General features: G+C 37.6%; 1 protein-coding gene across 2 annotated transcripts in view; it reads left to right on the forward strand.

Annotated features, from left to right (window-relative positions):
* OXR1 (oxidation resistance 1) overlaps window positions 1–18,306 on the forward strand; it is a 463,965-nt gene that overhangs the window by 96,830 nt on the left and 348,829 nt on the right. The gene's annotated exons all lie outside the window — the stretch shown is intronic.

Genomic DNA, 18,306 nt, shown 5'->3' on the forward strand with positions numbered 1-18,306 from the left:
ATCCCACATGTTGTTGGCACCTGGTACTCAGCAGGTGCTTTGCACTCATGAGTGGCTGAACATTCACCAGACCACTCAGTCTGATTTCCCAGCCCAGGCATTGTAATGGGGAGTGTATGTATATCTTACCGGTGGGAAGATTTGGATTAAAGAAAAAAAGATCTTCCATGAGAATGGAGATGATGTGATTTGACTGCCATAAGGTTAGTCTGGGTCTAAATTATGCAGACATTTGTCACTGGGCACTGAAGAGTTTGGTGGATATATTTTCAGCACTGGATTAGAGGTCTGGCTCACTTGAGCTAAGGTGAAAGCTTTCCTGGTATCTAAGAAAATAAAACAGCCCTGTTCCTATTCTGTACTGTTGATTTTTAACCTCTGTACTTTGGAGAAATTTCCTCAGATCCATGTTCTGTCATCTTCTGCTCTGTCTTGTAATCTTGTCTCCATATCATTATAAATTATTGGCTGACATTGACAGGATATGTGCCCCAAATCATAGAATATTATCTAGAAGGAAGCTGTGAGGTCACAGAGGGCATTGGTTACAAAGTTGAGCTTCATGGACAAGAGCCAGTCAATAGCAAAGCATCCTGTTAAAACATAAAAGAGAAAAAAATATTGGTCTGATTTTGCTCAATTTCTTTCTTTAGTCTGAAATAATAAAGTATGATTACTTGGTATTAAAATGGTCTTTCTTGGGGCGCCTGGGTGGCTCAGTCAGTTAAGTGTCTGACTTTGGCTCAGGCCATGATATCGCGGTTTGTGGGTTCGAGCCCCACGTCGGGCTCTGTGCTGACAGCTCAGAGCCTGGAGCCTGCTTCAGATTCTGTGTCTCCCTCTCTCTCTGCCCCTCCCCCACTCACAATCTGTCTTTCTCTCCTTCAAAAATAAATAAACCTTAAAAAATTTTTTAAATGGTCTTTCTTTTATGAGATGAAGGTAATAATAAACAGTAATTACTGTCCCTGATTGATAAAATCAGAAGTGTTCAGCCCAAAAGTCCAATTTTAATTTTCAAATTTGTGCTTCTATAGATTTAAGAATCTGGGAACTCCTCATCCAGTTTGATTAATTACCCAAACCATGAATCCCATCTATAGAAATTCCTGCAAGTAGCAACCCAGCCTTTCCTCAAAACCCTTCCTATGAGTTCTCAGACTTTCTTATAGTCTTGAGCTTCTCTAACTGTTACAAGATTTCTTTTACATTGGATCTAAGGCTACTACTTTAGTTACCACTTTTAAAAAATTTTTATTTTGGCAAACTCTATACATACTATTTCTAAAAGAACATTTTCCTAAATGTCTTCTAAAGACTACTGATTTCATAGTATATGTTAACAGGTATGATGAGGAAAGGTGGGGGGGGGGGACCACAATCAAGTATTTTGGGGAAGCAGTAATTCAAACAGATTACTTAATTTCAGTACCACAAATTATTTTTTTTTTGTAATTTTTTTAAACATTCATTTTTGAGAGTGAGGGAATCAGAGCATGAGTGGGGGAGGGGCAGAGAGAGGGAGACACAGAATCAGAAGCAGGCTCCAGGCTCCGAGCTGTCAGCACAGACCCCAATGCGGGGCTCAAACCCACAAACAGTGAGATCATGACCTAAGCCGAAGTCGGACGCTCAGCTGACTGAGCCACCCAGGCACCCCAGTACCACAAATTCTTTAATGGGCTGATTCATTCAATAAATCTTTATTGAGCATTTACTGCATGGCACGCAGTGTTCTCTATTCTGATCTATACTGGAGATATTTAAGAGGAAGATACAATAATCTGGGTTTTCGAAATTTAGACTGTAGAATCTTATTTTCTTTCTTGTAGTTGGTGTTATTTGGGAGAGCTCTAAAATTATTAGGTAAGAGTTATCTTCTTCCCCTCATCTCCCTTTCTTGAAAGTTTCCCAAATTAAACCTGTTGATTCTTTTAACCTTGATTTAGTTACATGATTTCTAGACCCTCCTACTCTAGTCTGGACATGCCTTAGTTTGTCTTTGATTCTGTTGAAAATATGACATTAACACAAAAACCAGGTTTGGTTTGACCTAGCACAGTATGAGACTGTTACCACCACCACCACCTCCTCCTCCTCCTCCTCCTCCTCCTCCTCCTCCTCCTCCTCCTCCTTCTTCATCTTCTTCTTCTTCTTTTGGCTGTATATTCCTGTAAGTACAAGAGGAATCATTTTTGTCTTGTTTTTGTCAATTTTATCATGTGGATATCAAATATGAGCTCGAATTCCATAATGAGCACATATCTATATCAAGCATCATCTTGTTAGAGCTAGCCCATCAACCCTATCTTGTTAAAATCTTTTTGGAAATTTGTTCATTGGACTTTCAAGAAGCTACCCACTCAAGTCTATCTTAAGTAGGGACAGGTTATTGTAGGAATAACTTTAGAATAATGAGGACATGTATCTCAGGCACACAGTCAAGCTTTCTGTACTGTAGAAACAGCAGTACAAGAAAGTGTCAGGGGAACACAGGACAGCTGTACCATTGGGCCACATAAAATTGAGAATGTGGTTCAAGAACTGAAGGCCAGTTAGGATGCGTTGATGCCCTAGTGGCTGTCATCTCATTGCCTCCAGGAGCAAAACTTTATTGATTCCTCTTCCTGTTCTGTGGCAATAGTCTGATTTACCTGTGCCTTTCTTTGTGACATTCCAATTCTGTACCTGCTACCCTGGCCTAGGTCTCGCTATATATTTCAAGCTAAGAGTTGGGTACCATTGGGTACCATTGGGTAATGTAGTATACCATTGGGTATACTACAGTCTTGTGCAATAGCTTTCTACAATCAAGCAGTCCTTGTACTGTGGCAGTTCTAATCTACCATATGGCTCATGGCACAGGTTGGATTTTTGAATATAACTCTCTTTGAGCTTATCAGGATAAATTAATCATTAATAAAACCAAGGTAAACTAAATAGAACACTGAGTGGTTCTTTTTTTTAAAAAAAATTTTAATGTCCATTTATTTTTGAGAGAAAGGGAGAGAGAATGAGAGCAGGGAGGGGCAGAGAGAGAGGGAGACACAGAATTGAAAGCAGGCTGCAGGCTCTGAGCTGTCAGTTTAGAGCCTGACACGGGACTCAAACCCACAAACTGCGAGATCATGATCTGAGCTGAAGTCTGACAGTTAACCAACTGAGCCATCCAGGTGTCCCTAGTATAGAATACTGTGTGGTTCTTAAAGTGTGGTCCCTGGGTTAGCAGAATGAGCATCAGCCGTGACTTTGTTAGAGGCTCCACCCTAATCTTAGTGAATCAGAAATTCTGGGGTTGGGATATAGCAGTCTGCATTTTATCAAGCCCTCCAGGTGATTCTGATGCAAGCTCCAATTTGAGAACAGATGGTATAAAACCGTCTCTTTGGAATCTGGAGTTATAGTGTGATTGCCAAAAATAATGACTTTGAATATAATTGATACGCAGAGATCTTTCTGATAATATTTAACAGTTCCAACTGTTTTTTAAAGTTGCTTTTTGACAGAAGGATGTAATTATCAGCATATAAGATCACACTTTTTCTGTTATCTGTGGCATCCAATTGATGTAAACTTTGGACCAATTTTTTTGGGGGGTATACAAATTAAAAATAATAATTCTTACTCCTTAATGTTTAAAACTAAGAGTAATGTGTGCTGCTGGAGGCCATTCCTGCCCATTCTGGTTTTCACGTTATTTAAAAACATATATAACAGCTGTGTTGAAATAGAATTTATATGTCATGTATACACTCATTTAAAATACAGAATTCAGTACCTTTTGGTATATTCAGAGATGTGCAGCCATCACCACAACCAATAGAAGACTTTCATCACCACCAAAAGAAACCCCATACCCATTAGCAGTCATTCCCCATTCCTTCCCTTTCCTAACTCGTCATTAGCCATCTGCAAGCACTGATCTACTTTCTGTGTTCATGAATTTGCCTATTCTAGACATTTCATATAAATGGCACCGTCTAATATATATATATATATATATTAGATATATGTATCTAATTATATATATAATATATAATTTATATATATATATATAAAATATATAATTTTGTAACTGGCTTCTTTCACTTCACATAATGCTTTCAAGGTTTATCCATGTTGGAAGCAGCCTCAGTACTCCTTTTCATTATTCCAAATCCTTCCAAATAATATTCCATTGAATAGATATACTATGTATGAATATAGACTGTATTTATATATATATATATATATATATGGATAGATATAGATATGGATATAAATTATCCATTTATCAGTTGATGGACATGGGTTGCTTCCACCTTTTGTTTAAATAATACTGCTACGAACACACATGCACAAGTTTTTGTGTGGACATTATTTTCATTTATCATCATATATAATTAGGACTGGAATTGCTGGGTCATATGGCAGGTCTGCATTTTATTTCTTGAGGAACTGACAGGCTATTTTTCAAAGTGACTACATCATTTTCTATTCCCACCAGCAGTGTGTGAGTGTTCTAATTTCTCCATATTTTTGTTCACATTTGTTGTTATGTGCCTTTTGAATATAGCCATCTTTATTGGGTATGAGTAGTACCTCTGTGGTTTTGAATTGTACCTCCCTAATGATTAATGATGTCGATATTAAGCATTTTTTTATATGCTTATTGGCTACATCTTTGGAAAAATGCCATTCAGATCCTTTTCCCATATTTTAATTGAGTTATTTGATTCTTCATTATTGAATTATATATATTTATATATATATATATATATATATATATATATATATACATACATATATATATGTCCTACATGCAGGTCTTTATCAGATACATGATTTCATGGTAGTTTCTTTTTTGATAAGAGCTTAAAATACTAGGTATGATTTATGTATATGGCAAGAGAGATTAATAAAGATGAATTTTTTTGCAATGAAACACAAGGTAGAAATGGTCGCTGCTATGATAATTCAACATCAAATTTATCTGTTTAATTTATGCAAGATATTTAAGTGAGGGATTTTGTTTTAAATTTGTTCAGGAGAAAACCAGTGCCTAATTTTATTTATTTATTTATTTATTTTTAATGTTTATTTAAAAGTTTTTTAAAATGTATTTATTTCTGAGAGAGATAGAGCATGAGCAGGGGAGGGGCAGAGAGAGAAAGAGACACAGAATCCAAAGCAGGGTCCGGTCTCTGAGCTGTCAGCACAGAGTCCAACGTGGGGCTCGAACTTGTGAACTGGAAGATCATGATCTGAGCCAAAGTCGGATGCCCAACTGACTGAGCCACCCAGGCACCCCAAATGTTTATTATTTTTGAGAGCGAGCGAGAAGGGGTGAGGGGTCAGAAAAGAGGGAGATAGAATCTGAAGCAGGCTCCAGGCCCCGCGCTGTTAGCACAGAGCCTGATGCAGGGCTCAAACTCACAAACTGTGAGATCATGATCTGAGTTGAAGTCAGAGGCTTAACTGGCTGAGCCACCCAGCTGCCCCACCAATGCATAATTTTAAAGAAGAGAGAGTTTCCATAAAGAATGAATAGCTACAAAATGAAGAGTTCCAACAGAATTAGAACTAAATATAAGCTATTAGGTATAGAATTTAGACTTTTAGTTATTGGTGGTATAGGAAAATAGTTTGTAATAATGGGGCAAGAACAATAGTGCTCTCAGTGTATGTGTGAGGGAGAGGGATGGAAATAGAGACAGTAGCGATTTACATAATTAAATTAGAATGTGGTAAGTAGGAGAGAGAAGGCTGGTCATGAGGTGGACTCAGGATCAAGGAAGAAGAAAGTCTTTAGATTGGAAAGATTTAGGTATGTTTGAGGCAAGGGAAAAGGAAGTGTGTGGAGAGGAACAATTGATTGCACATCAAGGAGAGGGTAATGGCAAATTCTTAATGAGGCAAGGAGGGGCAGAATTGCACACACCAAGAGAACAGTTCCATAATGGCTGTCAGGCCCCCTCTGTAAGCTCCTTGACCATTCTCAGATGTGGGATCCAAACAAACCGGATTCATCTGTACTGTTCACGTCATGTGTACTGTTGACCTGAATGAGATTTCTCTCTCTCATTCACATTGCCTCATAATATATTCATCTGAAGTTTCCATGAAATCATCAGGGTTGATTCGTTCAGGAAGAAATGTTCCTTATTATAGAATATTCTGTATTACTGAATTTTTTTATAGTGACATTCGGTTTAAGACAAGCTTTTAGTTCAAAAATTCACCTGATGTTCCTTACCATTCAGTATTTCAGTAGCCTAAATATATCTCTAGTCATGCCACAACTCCAGGTGGCATATAGATGTGTGAAGTGATTACTAATTTTAATCTCTTAGCTGAAGCAAAATTAATGAACAATCCAGACATTTCTTTCTAAATTATGAGCTTCCCACAAATGATTTTCTCTTTGTTCTTATGGTTTCTATGTGAAGCTTACCTGTTGATGTGATATCACTGTCTGGAGAATAATGTATGAGAATTAGACTTTAACTCACTCAGAATCAGGAGACCCAGCCTTAAATCCTGCTTCTGCAGTAATCTGTGTCCTTGGTCTAGTCATATTCTCTCTGGACACTTTGTTTCTTTATGGTAAAATTAAACCATTCCCTTGAAATGAAATTGAAAGTCCCTTCCAGCTTTGTTAGTTTGTGAGTCTTTACAGAAGTCTGTAATTGCATTTTCTGTCTTTGTTTACTAATCTACCTCCCCGAATTTGATAGACAGCATTCTGATTTAAAGGTAGAATGCAACACATATTTACTTATTGCTGATTTTTTACGTTGATTGTAAATCCTTCAAATAGAAATCCTGATAATGTTTCCATTACTTGAATGCTGTCATGTAACATTGATCTAGCCCTGCTTGCCAGACTGGCCCAGGCTCAGGCCTCCCCAACAGCATCTGCGCACTTGCTGGGACCTTGGCCTCCTTTTTCATGTGAAGTGTGAGTGTGAATACAGCACTCTTGCCTCTCATCCCAGCACTGCCAGAGGGTCCCAGCAATCTGGTATTTTCTCCTGTACTCCAGATTCTCCTGTCCAAGTCTGTGAACCACAGTGGATGTTTTGTTTTGTTTTGTTTTGTTTTGTTTTGTTTTGTTTTGTTTTGTTTTGTGGTTGGGAGCTTGGGGTTGAGAGCTCTGAGAGTGCATTCCATACTGAGCACTGTGCTAGACTCTGTAATTTAGGCCCAGTACATTTTTATGCTGGTCCTGGAAGTTGGGTAATCACCAACTTATACATGAGGAAACTAAGGCTAATTTGATTAAATAACTTACCCATGTAGGTGGAAGGAAATGGTCTGAACCTCTGACAGGTAATGTCCAAAGTCTTTGCTCTTAGCTACTCTGTTTTTGTGCATCTACGGTGACTCTGGGGAGGAAGAATACTGGGTTTACCTGGAAGGAGGAACTTTAAAGCTCTTTTCCCCTGTCCACACCCCACCCCCCTCCTGCCCCAGTTGCCTCCAAGGGTGGGGGAGTGGGAGACTTGAAGAATATGGGGAAGGAAAAATTGATAACCGTATCTCTTGAGAGTATGCTCACTTCATTTCAAGGTATCTATTTGAATGGAAATAATGTTTTCCCATTGATAGTAGTAAATGATCATAAAAGCAGTTGCCATTCCTTGAGTTGCTTGTGTAATGAGGCAAGAACACTGTTGATCAGTATTTTAATTAGGTTATAGCATGGAAGACGTTTTGAAATTTCTCCATGTAAAAATTCCATGCATTTTACATAGTTAATATCATTAGTTTATGTACATCTAAATATACATGCTGAATTAATTTGGAAATGTGTTATCGATGATATGTATTACATCCTCCGGGCAGCTCCAAGATTGCATTGAAATGAAACGTTGGTTGTAAACCAGATGTGTGCCTTGGCACTGCATCATTTGAAATACTGCGTTATGAAGAGATTGATGCAGGGTTCACAAATCTATCAGGTTGTCTTGTGCATGGTTGGTAAAAACAAAGGAAAGAAACCAATACTTCACTGTATAGAGGTTAGCAGTTTAGCATGTATTCGGTGCACACTTTTGGCCAAAAGTTAAATAGATGATCAGGACTCAGACTTGAGCTTAATATAGCTAATAGTCTGGTGGAGGAGACAGATAGATAATTGGATTTTAAATACCATGGGAATCATCTTTATTTGGTTTATCCTATTTACCTACATGGTCTGGACTCATAAATCATACACGCCAAATCAAAGCGGTCTCCAAGCAGAATTCTTTGATCAAGTAGCATTTATGATAAAATTAAAATTCACTCATAAAACCACGGAATAAGAGATCCTTGGAATAAGAGCAGCTCCTCAGAAAAAGACCCAAGGATTTTATGTGTCCATAAAGTCAACATAAACCGGAAGTGTGATGAGCTCCCACACCTGCTGTAATAGGTGGAATTAATAGAAGTTGGGAGCAAGGGTGGATGGGCAAGGATGAAGGCTTCTTCTGTCTGCTGGCTGAGTTAAGTCACGTGCAAAGGATGGCTCACGCTTACTGCCACATTATGGAACAGACTGACAAAGTGAAGCCTGTCAAAGGCAGATAAAAAATAGAATTGCATCTCATAAAGATGTTTTAATTAAAAATTGTTATTTAATTCTTAGACCAATTTGGAATTTGTGATGTTGGTGATGGTGATGATACATACCATTAATGGTAACTAATGCTAAACTACATTATCTCATTTAATGTTCTCAATGTAGTGAGGTGGGCATACTTATTATCGCCCATTTCACAGATGTTAAAGTGGATTCAGAGAAGTTATTCACCTCCCTGAGATCACACAGGAAGGGGGAGAATGTAAGCCCATGTCTTGAATGACACTGCCATACCGCGTCACATATTAATAGCTGCCAGTCCTTGACGGTGCTATTCCAGGACTGCAATGCCTTGTGTGAGGAGAGAGAATGATTTCATAGAGTACCAGTTTGCAGAACTTGCCAGTCGGTTAAATTTGGCAGATTCCCAAACCTTATGTGAAAGAATTTTCTCAGAGATGCTCAAGAAATGGCAAGAGGAGCTGTTTTAGGTATTTGCCCAAATCAGGGGATGCTATTTTCTTTGGTCTGGCTCTAAGTACATTTCTTTTAGTACAGAGATGGAAATTTCCAGTTTCCTGGATACCAAGAGTTGTCTAAAGCTTTTGTGGTTTTTACTGTTGTCCATACTGTCCTTAAATTATTGACTCAAAACAATATTAAACAGCATTTTGTTATTATCCATATGAGTTCTAGTAGTTTTTTCCAGGGTTGGAAATAGAGTTTTGTTCAGACTCAAAGTAAACATCCCTGGGCAGGACTGTGCAATTCCTTCAGAGAAGAAAGGTATCTGAAAGCTTTGATTACCTCCCTTTCGACAGCAATAATAGGCTGTGGCAATTATCTAATTTGAGACAGGTCAATGACATATGTTTTTCCATTCTTTCATAATAACATTGCAAAGGCAAGCTGTCTGGAAGTCTAGGGAGAGGTTTCTCCTTGGTACTTTGCAAATATCATATGTTTCGTTTATTGTAATCCATATACACTGTCTTCTGGTAAAGAAGCACATAAATCTTATTAAGCTTACATGAGTTTTAAAAACTTAAAAACCTAGAAATGATTGTAACTAACATTTATTAAGCGCTTTGTGTAGTAGGCGGTGTTCCAAGCACTTTACATTTTAATATGCTTAACCTTTACATTAAATTGGGGAATTAAGAATTACAAACATCCCCTTTATAGACAAAATGCATAGAAGTAATACATGACTGCCCAAGATCGCACAAGTAGTGTCTGAGATGTGATTTGGACCTTAGTGGTCTCCATGCAGGACCCACAGTCATAATCGAATCTCTATATGGCCTCATTATCCAGTTTATTATCCACGAGAGAAGCAAACTCATTTATTGCATGGTGAATGCATGCAGCAGATACTGCAGATTGGCTTATTTGATACATACTCTACTCCCATTCTAGCATATCCTCCTGTACATGGAGGCTGGAAATTCAAAAAGCCCCTTTTTAAGACTCTCTTACAGCTGGAGTTCTACTCAGGCCCTGGGCTCTGCCAGGCAGATCCAGTTGTCTAAGACTTGGAGCATATGGAAGTGACATGCACGGGCAGCAGAGGCCTTTGGTTCTTTGGTTCTTTGCTAATCCGGTCTTTGGCATCATAGCTGCTGAGCAGTGGGTCGCAGCAGCAGCAAGATTTTTTCTAGAACATTCTTATATTGTGGTTGAGAACTTTTGTAACTACTTATACCCTGTAATAAAATTCTTTCTACTTAAGCTAGTTATATTGCATTCCTTGTGAACAAGAACCCTAGTTAATGCAGAGCACTTCAAGCCTGTAAAGGGATTAAAGATCTTTCCAACCCTTGGTGTCCCTGCAGTACTGGAAAATTGACTAGAGGAAATACATTTCTCCAATATTAGAAAGTTGGACTAGAAACCCCATTTTAGGTTTATCTGATTTTTAATATCAAGAACCAGAATGCAGCACACAGGAGATTCTTCATATATTTCATTAAGCCAGTCTTTCAATAAAGATTATCTCTTCTTCTCTGAGTTAGCCAATGGAAAAACATTGCATTTCTGGGAAATGATGTGTCTCTTATAAAAAAAAATAATTGACAGAGGCTCGAGGAATAATCAATCTAAACAATTAAGAAGGGTTCCCCAAAGCATTGCTTGTGATGTTAATACCCTCAATCTTAGAGAAGCAATAATGGAGATTTTTCTCATTCTCCTCTTGCCCTTGTATTTCTTCTTCTCTCCCACCTGCACCATGTCTAAGTCTTAACAGAAAGGTGAATGGGACAGCGTAGGAGGCATCCCTGGTGGTGAACAGTCACTGAGAAGGGTAGGATGACCTTGAGACAGTGAGTTTGCAGGTGTGGCTGAGGTGAGAGAAGGGCAGAGTAAGGGAGAAGATAAAGTTGGAGAGAGGAGCTTAGAGCCATGGAGATATTCTTCTACTGTGTGGATAGGCTGATAGGTTTTAGCAGATTTTTTAAAAAGGCTCTTTTAACAAGATGATTATGAATTGATAAATCAGATGGAATCCATTTAGGACCAGAAATCAATTTAAAAATTTTTACATCCTAAAATAGGTAGAGAAATATCTATTGCCCATTTGTTTTCCATGGATAAACCCCTGAGGCAAATATCACTTTGACTGTAGATCCAATAGTAGAAAGCTTAGACTGTGGCTTTCCAGACCATAACAAACAAGAAGCAGCAAATTGCAAGGGAGAGAAAGAGGCGATAGTGGCAAACACAGTTGAGTTCATGAGGTAAAAGCTAGGAGTTTCACCTTAAGAGTGGGTGAGAATAAATATAATCCTTATTTCTCCAGTTTCAGGAAAAACTATTCAAAGGCCCAGATGTAAATAAAATACTTGGCTTACCCTGTAGCAAGTGCTGGAACAATAATGTCCCCACCCTATGCTTATGGATATGGGTCAGTCCTTCAAACACATGCTGTCCTTGTTCTTGACCTTATTCTATTGTGCCACGTATTACCATTGGGATTCATGAGTTTAAACTCTGTATTTAAAAAAAAAAATTTTAATGTTTTATTTATTTTTGAGAGAGTGCAGTGGGGGAGGGACAGAGAAAGAGGAGGATCTGAAGCAGACTATGAGCCAAGAGCAGCAAGCCCCACGTGGGGCTCAAACTCAGGAACTGCAAGATCATGACCTGAGCTGAAGTCAGCTGCTCAACCATCTGAGCCACCCAGGCTCCCTGAGACTTCAAACTCTTTAAGTTGAACTTCAGTTGCACAGCATCTAAAACATCTATCATTTTACTTCCTTACACCTTGAGGTTCATAGTTTCCTATTGTTAAAAGGTAAACTGAGGCACACTAAAATTTTTCGAGAATTTATTTGAGCATACATGGATTGAAATGGGGCACACCAAAGGTAGGTAGGAGCACTCACCAATAGGAGCCGTGGATAAGGTTTTTATAGAGAAGATGCTGAAACAAAGCAAAACCAGTATTTGGGCATACCTTAAGCAGTTACTTTTTTTGAGAAAGTCTAATTGGCAGTTTATGATCGATTGCTCTTAAGTTTTCTTTCTTGGATTTCCATGCATGGACTTTGGCTTTAGGTTTTGGTTTATGGATATAGGTTACCAAGGTATTAGAGCCATTTCAGTCTGAGGCCTCTAAGTCACTTGCAGGCAGTTGGTTGGACTAAAGGATCTCTTTTCTGATCATTTGATCTTTCGGAGCCCCTTAAAATCCTCTCTGTAGGAGACAACCTTGTGCTTATGACTCTACATTTTGTATAAGAAGGGGAAATCAGTGTTATTAAATTGAAGGTAACATTTAACTTAATGTTTGCCATTAACTTGTTGCTGGGTTTGCCTTTGAAAACAATGTAGAAATTTAAATGTTATGAAGTCTGAGATTTACTTCAAAATAATTGGAGTTGAGGAGAGTGAATGGAGATACAGATAAAACAAGATTGGCCATGAGTTGATAATTATTGAAGACGTGTGATGAGTTGATAATTGTTACATCAGGTGGGTTCATTATTCCTCTACTCTTTTATGTATTTGAATCTTTTCATAATTAAAAATTTTTTAAAATGCGGATATTTGATGAAAAGTAATTTAACATTTTGCTCTGTATCTGATTTTGCCAGGGTTAATATCCAAAGTGAAATTTGTGGCATGCATTGCTAAGAGTTTATGTAGATGGTATTATGCATATGGTAGTATAAATAAATAGTAAACCATTTTCATTAAAATGATGTCAGTGTTTCATGACCAAGGCATACACTCCTTGACTTGAATCATGAGGGAAAAATGTGTTTCTTCTTTAAAATATTTTTTGACTGGGGTACCTGGGTGGCTCAGTCAGTTGGGCGTCTGACTTCGGCTCAGGTCATGATCTCACGGTCCGTGAGCTCGAGCCCCATGTCGGGCTCTGTGTCGACAGCTCAGAGCCTGGAGCCTGTTCCAGATTCTGTGTCTCCCTCTCTCTCTGACCTTCCCCCATTCATGCTCTGTCTCTCTCTGTCTTAAAAATGAATACACATTAAAAAAAAATTTTAAATATTTTTTGACTAGTGAATAGTGAGATGTAACAAATAAAAACATGTGCTGTACTTAAAATGAGATTTCAAGTCTGTGCCGCTTTATTTTTTTTCATATACCATAACAAATATTCTTTATCATAGTTGATTTCCTATGAAGTAGAGCTACATTTGTGCATTCTTTTGAGATCTATGAACTTAGAATTTTTTTTTAAAAAAAAAGCAGTATTTTTTTTTTTTTAGATCACTGATTGTTTTCTTTCTTTTTTAGTGTTTTTCCAAGCGCTAGTTTCTTTCTGATGTTAAAGTGATACATTTACAAAAGAGAAAGTTTTAAATATGGAAAATGCTAAAGAAGGAAAGTGTCACCTGCAAATCTCTATTGCAGAAATAGCAAACATTGAGGGCATTGGCACCTTTGCACTATTCCTTAGCACTACTCCAGAGGCAGGGAGACATCAGCAGTGATGATCATATCGGACCCCAAAGGACCCCCAGCCTCAACAAAAGACTTCCTGGCCCCAGGCATGACATTTAAACGGCAGAGGTGCAGGACCTTGAAAAGAAATAGGGCAGTGAGCACTATTCCTGTGTACGATACTCATCGAAGGCAGTGGGTCCCCAAGGTGCCCTGCTGTCACATAAGATCTCAGGACTTTTGAATAACCAGTGGATGTCTAGCCTCAGTAATGAATGACAGTGAATTTCTCTCACTGCACAAAAGTCTTCTTGCACATAGGAAATTCTTGTTTCACATCTGTGTTTGCTAGAGGATGATCTCATTCACCCTGGTAGAGGACAAAGGAAGAGGATAGGGTTGGTGAAAAGGATTCATGAGCTCAGTTTTGATGATGTTGAGTTTGAGGTGTCTTTAACATATCTAAGTGCAGTCGAAAAAGGTAAGCATTGGTCGGCTAAGCATCTGGCTTCGGCTCAGGTCATGATCTCACGGTCCGTGAGTTCGAGCCCCGCGTCGGGCTCTGTGCTGACAGCTCAGAGCCTGGAGCCTGTTTCAGATTCTGTGTCTCCCTCTCTCTCTGCCCCTCCCCTGTTCATGCTCTGTCTCAAAAATAAATAAACATTAAAAAAAATTAAAAAAAAGGAAAAGGTAAGCATTGTCATGGGTTAATGATAAGAGGAAGACTTTTCCTAGCTGAGATACAGCATAAGCAAGGTCACATAGGAAAGAGATGAGAGTAACTGTTACTAGAGCTTAAGGATCTATTGAATTGTTCACACTGATGAGTAAGTAAAGTAGTAAGTAGTACCAAAATATGTAAAACATGGTATGACTTGATATGCTATGCAGTGATACCTTAGAGATACAGTGGTGGCCATCTTGATTTCTCATCATTTAAAAAAAAAATGGTAACAAAGGGCACTGCGTATTCTTTAACCAAGGCGCTATAGAAAGATTGTTTCAAACACTTCTTCTAGCCTAGTCATAACCCTAAACTAGTTTAAGTGTATTATAGAAGACATGGACAAATGGAGGGGTAATTTTCTGGAAAGATAACTATGACTTGATATTTCTTTAAAAAAATTTTTTTTAATGTTTATTTATTTTTGAGAGAGACAGAGGCAGAATGCGAGTGGGGTAGGGGCAGAGAGAGAGGGAGACACAGAATCGGAAGCAGGCTCCAGGCTCTGAGCTGTCAGCACAGAGCCCGACACGGGGCTTAAACTCATGATCCGTGAGATCATGACCTGAGCTGAAGTCGGATGCTCAACCCACTGAGCCACCCAGACGCCCCTGACTTGATATTTCTTTACAAGGTAGGGTTATCACCCCATAGATGTGAAATTCAAATCACACTAAATCTAAACAGAAACAGTATTCATACTGCCACAGCCTTAAAACAATGCCCTCAGGTCCCTTGTGAACCATATTGTTCCTGACATAGGACCTGGGGGATCTTCTGCTGTTTCCTCCCCCTTCCTATTTCTCCACTTAATTTAGGTGTTATTTTCCTTTCTGAATCAAGGCTTCCATATGGTTTCTGTTTCTGTACTCTGACATAAGGAGTTGATTACCTTAAATCTTTTCATTGTAACAGTCTGTACCTATAACTCAAGCTGATCTCACAAATGTTAAGATAAAGAGAAAACAGAAGAAATGGTATGGATGAACATTAATTTATCTATTCTCACTATTAGAGACCTAATTCAAAATAAATTTTCTTATAAATTGATAACATCATCTTTGCATATCATAAGCTACTTGGGATTATTATTCATTATTTAGCTTACTATAGCATAATTGGGCCTGGCTAGCCCCACAATACAGTTAGGGATTATAATCTGGCCACCAACTCATAGCAGTGCTTTGATTTTTCATTCAAACTACTAATTTGTATAATTTTATAAAAGTGCATATTACATATTATATAATCTGTTTTTAAACAGCCTATGTAAAACAATAGATACGAAAGACTATATTATATCTAAATCTTTGAACATCTCTAACACTTAAATGTTATCAAAATAAAAATTGGGATACTTCTTTATTCCACCTTCCCTCTTCTTGAAAGTGTTCATGAGTCATGAAATATATAATGTAGGGTGGATTAAAAATAGCTATATTTTTATGTATGTGGTATATATATGCAATAGAATATTATTCAGCCATAAAAAGAATGACAGCTTGACATTTGCAACATGAATGGAGCTGGAGAGAATAATGCTAAGAGAAACGAGTCAGTCAGAGAAAGACAAATACCATATGATTGCACTCATATGTGGAATTTCAGAAACAAAACAAATGAGCAAAGGAAAAAAAGAGAGAGAAGCAAACCAAGAAACAGATTCAGCTATAGAGAACAAACTGATGGTTACCAGAGGGGAGGTGGGTGCGAGGATGGGTGAAATAAGTGATGGGGTTTGAGGACTACACTTGTTATGATGAGCTGTGGGTGATGTATGGAATTACTAAACTATTATATTAAACACCTGAAACTGGGATTAAAATTGAAAACTTAATTAAAAGATAAGAAAAAATAGCTGTATTTCAGATTTATGATCAGAAACATAGCATGGAGGTATAGAAACTTTGAAAAGAAAAGAAATGTAGGAACTTTAAACATGTAACTATTATAGTCAATTATATATATATACATAGAACAATATATTTATAGAACCATATAATTATCTTTATATATATGTTTTTGCTATCAAATTATACTAAGTGCTTGACATGAATAATATATTGTTATCATTGGGATTTCATATTCCTGTATATTGTATGCTATCAGAACCACAGTAAATTATTAGCCAAGGAAAAAAGCATCACTTGAATATTCTTTAGATACTTTTAGCTAGTTCAGTTTAAAGTACATTTTAAGGGGTGCCTGGGTAGCTCAGTCAGTGAAATGTCAACTTCAGCTCTGGTCATGATCTTGAGGTTTGTGAGTTTGAGCCCCACGTCAGGTTCACAGAGCCTGCTTGGGATCCTTTGTCTCCCTCTCTCTCTGCCCTCTCTCTGCCTCTCTCTCCCCCTCAAAAATACATTTAAAACACTTAAAAATAAACTACGTTTTCATAAACTAGTAGAATATACATTTTAGGAAAATGCTAGAAAATCTTTTTTTTAATGAAACCCCTACCTAAAATAGCAGACCATAATTATTCTAATGATTTAGTATCCATCAGATGATTAAATGACCAATGACAGTGCATTTTGAGACACAATATTTTATTCTAAGAATTGAATAGGGAAGGAACATATTTCTAACAAGTGACACATAGCCACCTACAAATCATGACATGTTGCTACTTCTAAAATAGGAAATCTTTAAAACCAGAGGACAACTTAAAAGGTCATGTTTATGGCTTACATAAATGGGGGAAGAAAAGGTGGAAGAAAACAATTGCTTACAAAATTAAAATCATATGCTTGACATATGACCCAGAATCACTACTCCTAGGTAAGTACTCAAGAGAAATTAAAACCAATATTCACACAGACACCTGTATGAGGATGTTTATAACAGTTTTTTTCATAATCACTGGAAATTGGAAGCTCTATCTTTCAGCTGGTGCATGGAGAAGCCAATGTCATATAGCTATACAGTGGAACACTACTGGTCAATAAAAATGAAGGAACTGTTGACATTAGCGACATCATAAATGAATCTTAAGCATGTTTTATTAAGGAAAAGAAACCAGACCAAGGAAGCTACATATTGTATGATTCTCCTTGTTTGACATTCTGGAAAAAGCATAGGGATGGAGAGAAGATCAGTGGTTGCCAGGACTTTGGGGAAGGATTAGTGGTTGAATAAAAGGGGTGCACAAGGGAATTCTTAAGGTGATGGAACTGTTCTGCATACTCGAGTGGGGGATATATGACTCCATGCATTTATCAAAGTCCATAGAAATGTGTATCACAAATGTGAACATCAGTGCATGCAAGTACATTTTTAAAAAGATGAACCAGGATGTCAAGGGATCTTTGGATGGAATGGAATGCAGACTGACAAATAAATCTTCCCTTTTTTGGTAAGTATATGACATGACCTTACAGAAGGTAGTAAGGAAAAAAGTAGTTTACCTAAATAACACTAAAAAATGCTGTTGTGGTTGGATATTATAAAGCCAGAAACAAAAAGAACTGTATATGAGCACTATATTCTAGTTGGCAAATTTGTTTTTCATAAGAGTACCTATTAGCAATTCCGAAATTACTTTATATGCATTATGTGTATATGTAAATTTCAGATACTGGAGACCAGGTTAATTGCTATCAGAGAAATGTTACAAAGAGGCAAGGGGGTGCATATGTCTCTTCCATAACTTGTTTTCATTTTTCTGGTATATATACCCAGAAGGAAGATTACTAGGTTGCACGGTAGTTCTGCTTTTAGTTTTTTGAGGCACATCCATACTGTTGTCCATTGCGGCTGAACAGTTTACACTTACACCAACTCTGCAAAGTGTTCCCATTTCTCCACATCCTTGCTAACTCTTGTTGATGATTGCCATTCTTACAATATGAGACGATACCTCGTCATCGTTTTGTTTGAAATTTCCGATGATTAGTGATGTTGAGCACATTTTCATGTTCCTCTTGGTCACTTGGATATCTTTGGGAAAATGTTGGCTCCTCTGTCCATTTTTAAATCAGAATTTTAAAATTAAGTTGTAACACAGGTTATCTAAGAGGGTAAATGTAGCTTCTCTTCCCTGCCGATACATCACTGCTTCACTGATTCGTATTCTCTAAAATTATTCCCTGTACATGCATATCTGGGAAAATTTTGTCTCATTTTCTCT

The sequence above is a fragment of the Prionailurus bengalensis genome, chromosome F2, assembly GCF_016509475.1.
Source record: "Prionailurus bengalensis isolate Pbe53 chromosome F2, Fcat_Pben_1.1_paternal_pri, whole genome shotgun sequence".
NCBI lineage: Eukaryota > Metazoa > Chordata > Mammalia > Carnivora > Felidae > Prionailurus > Prionailurus bengalensis.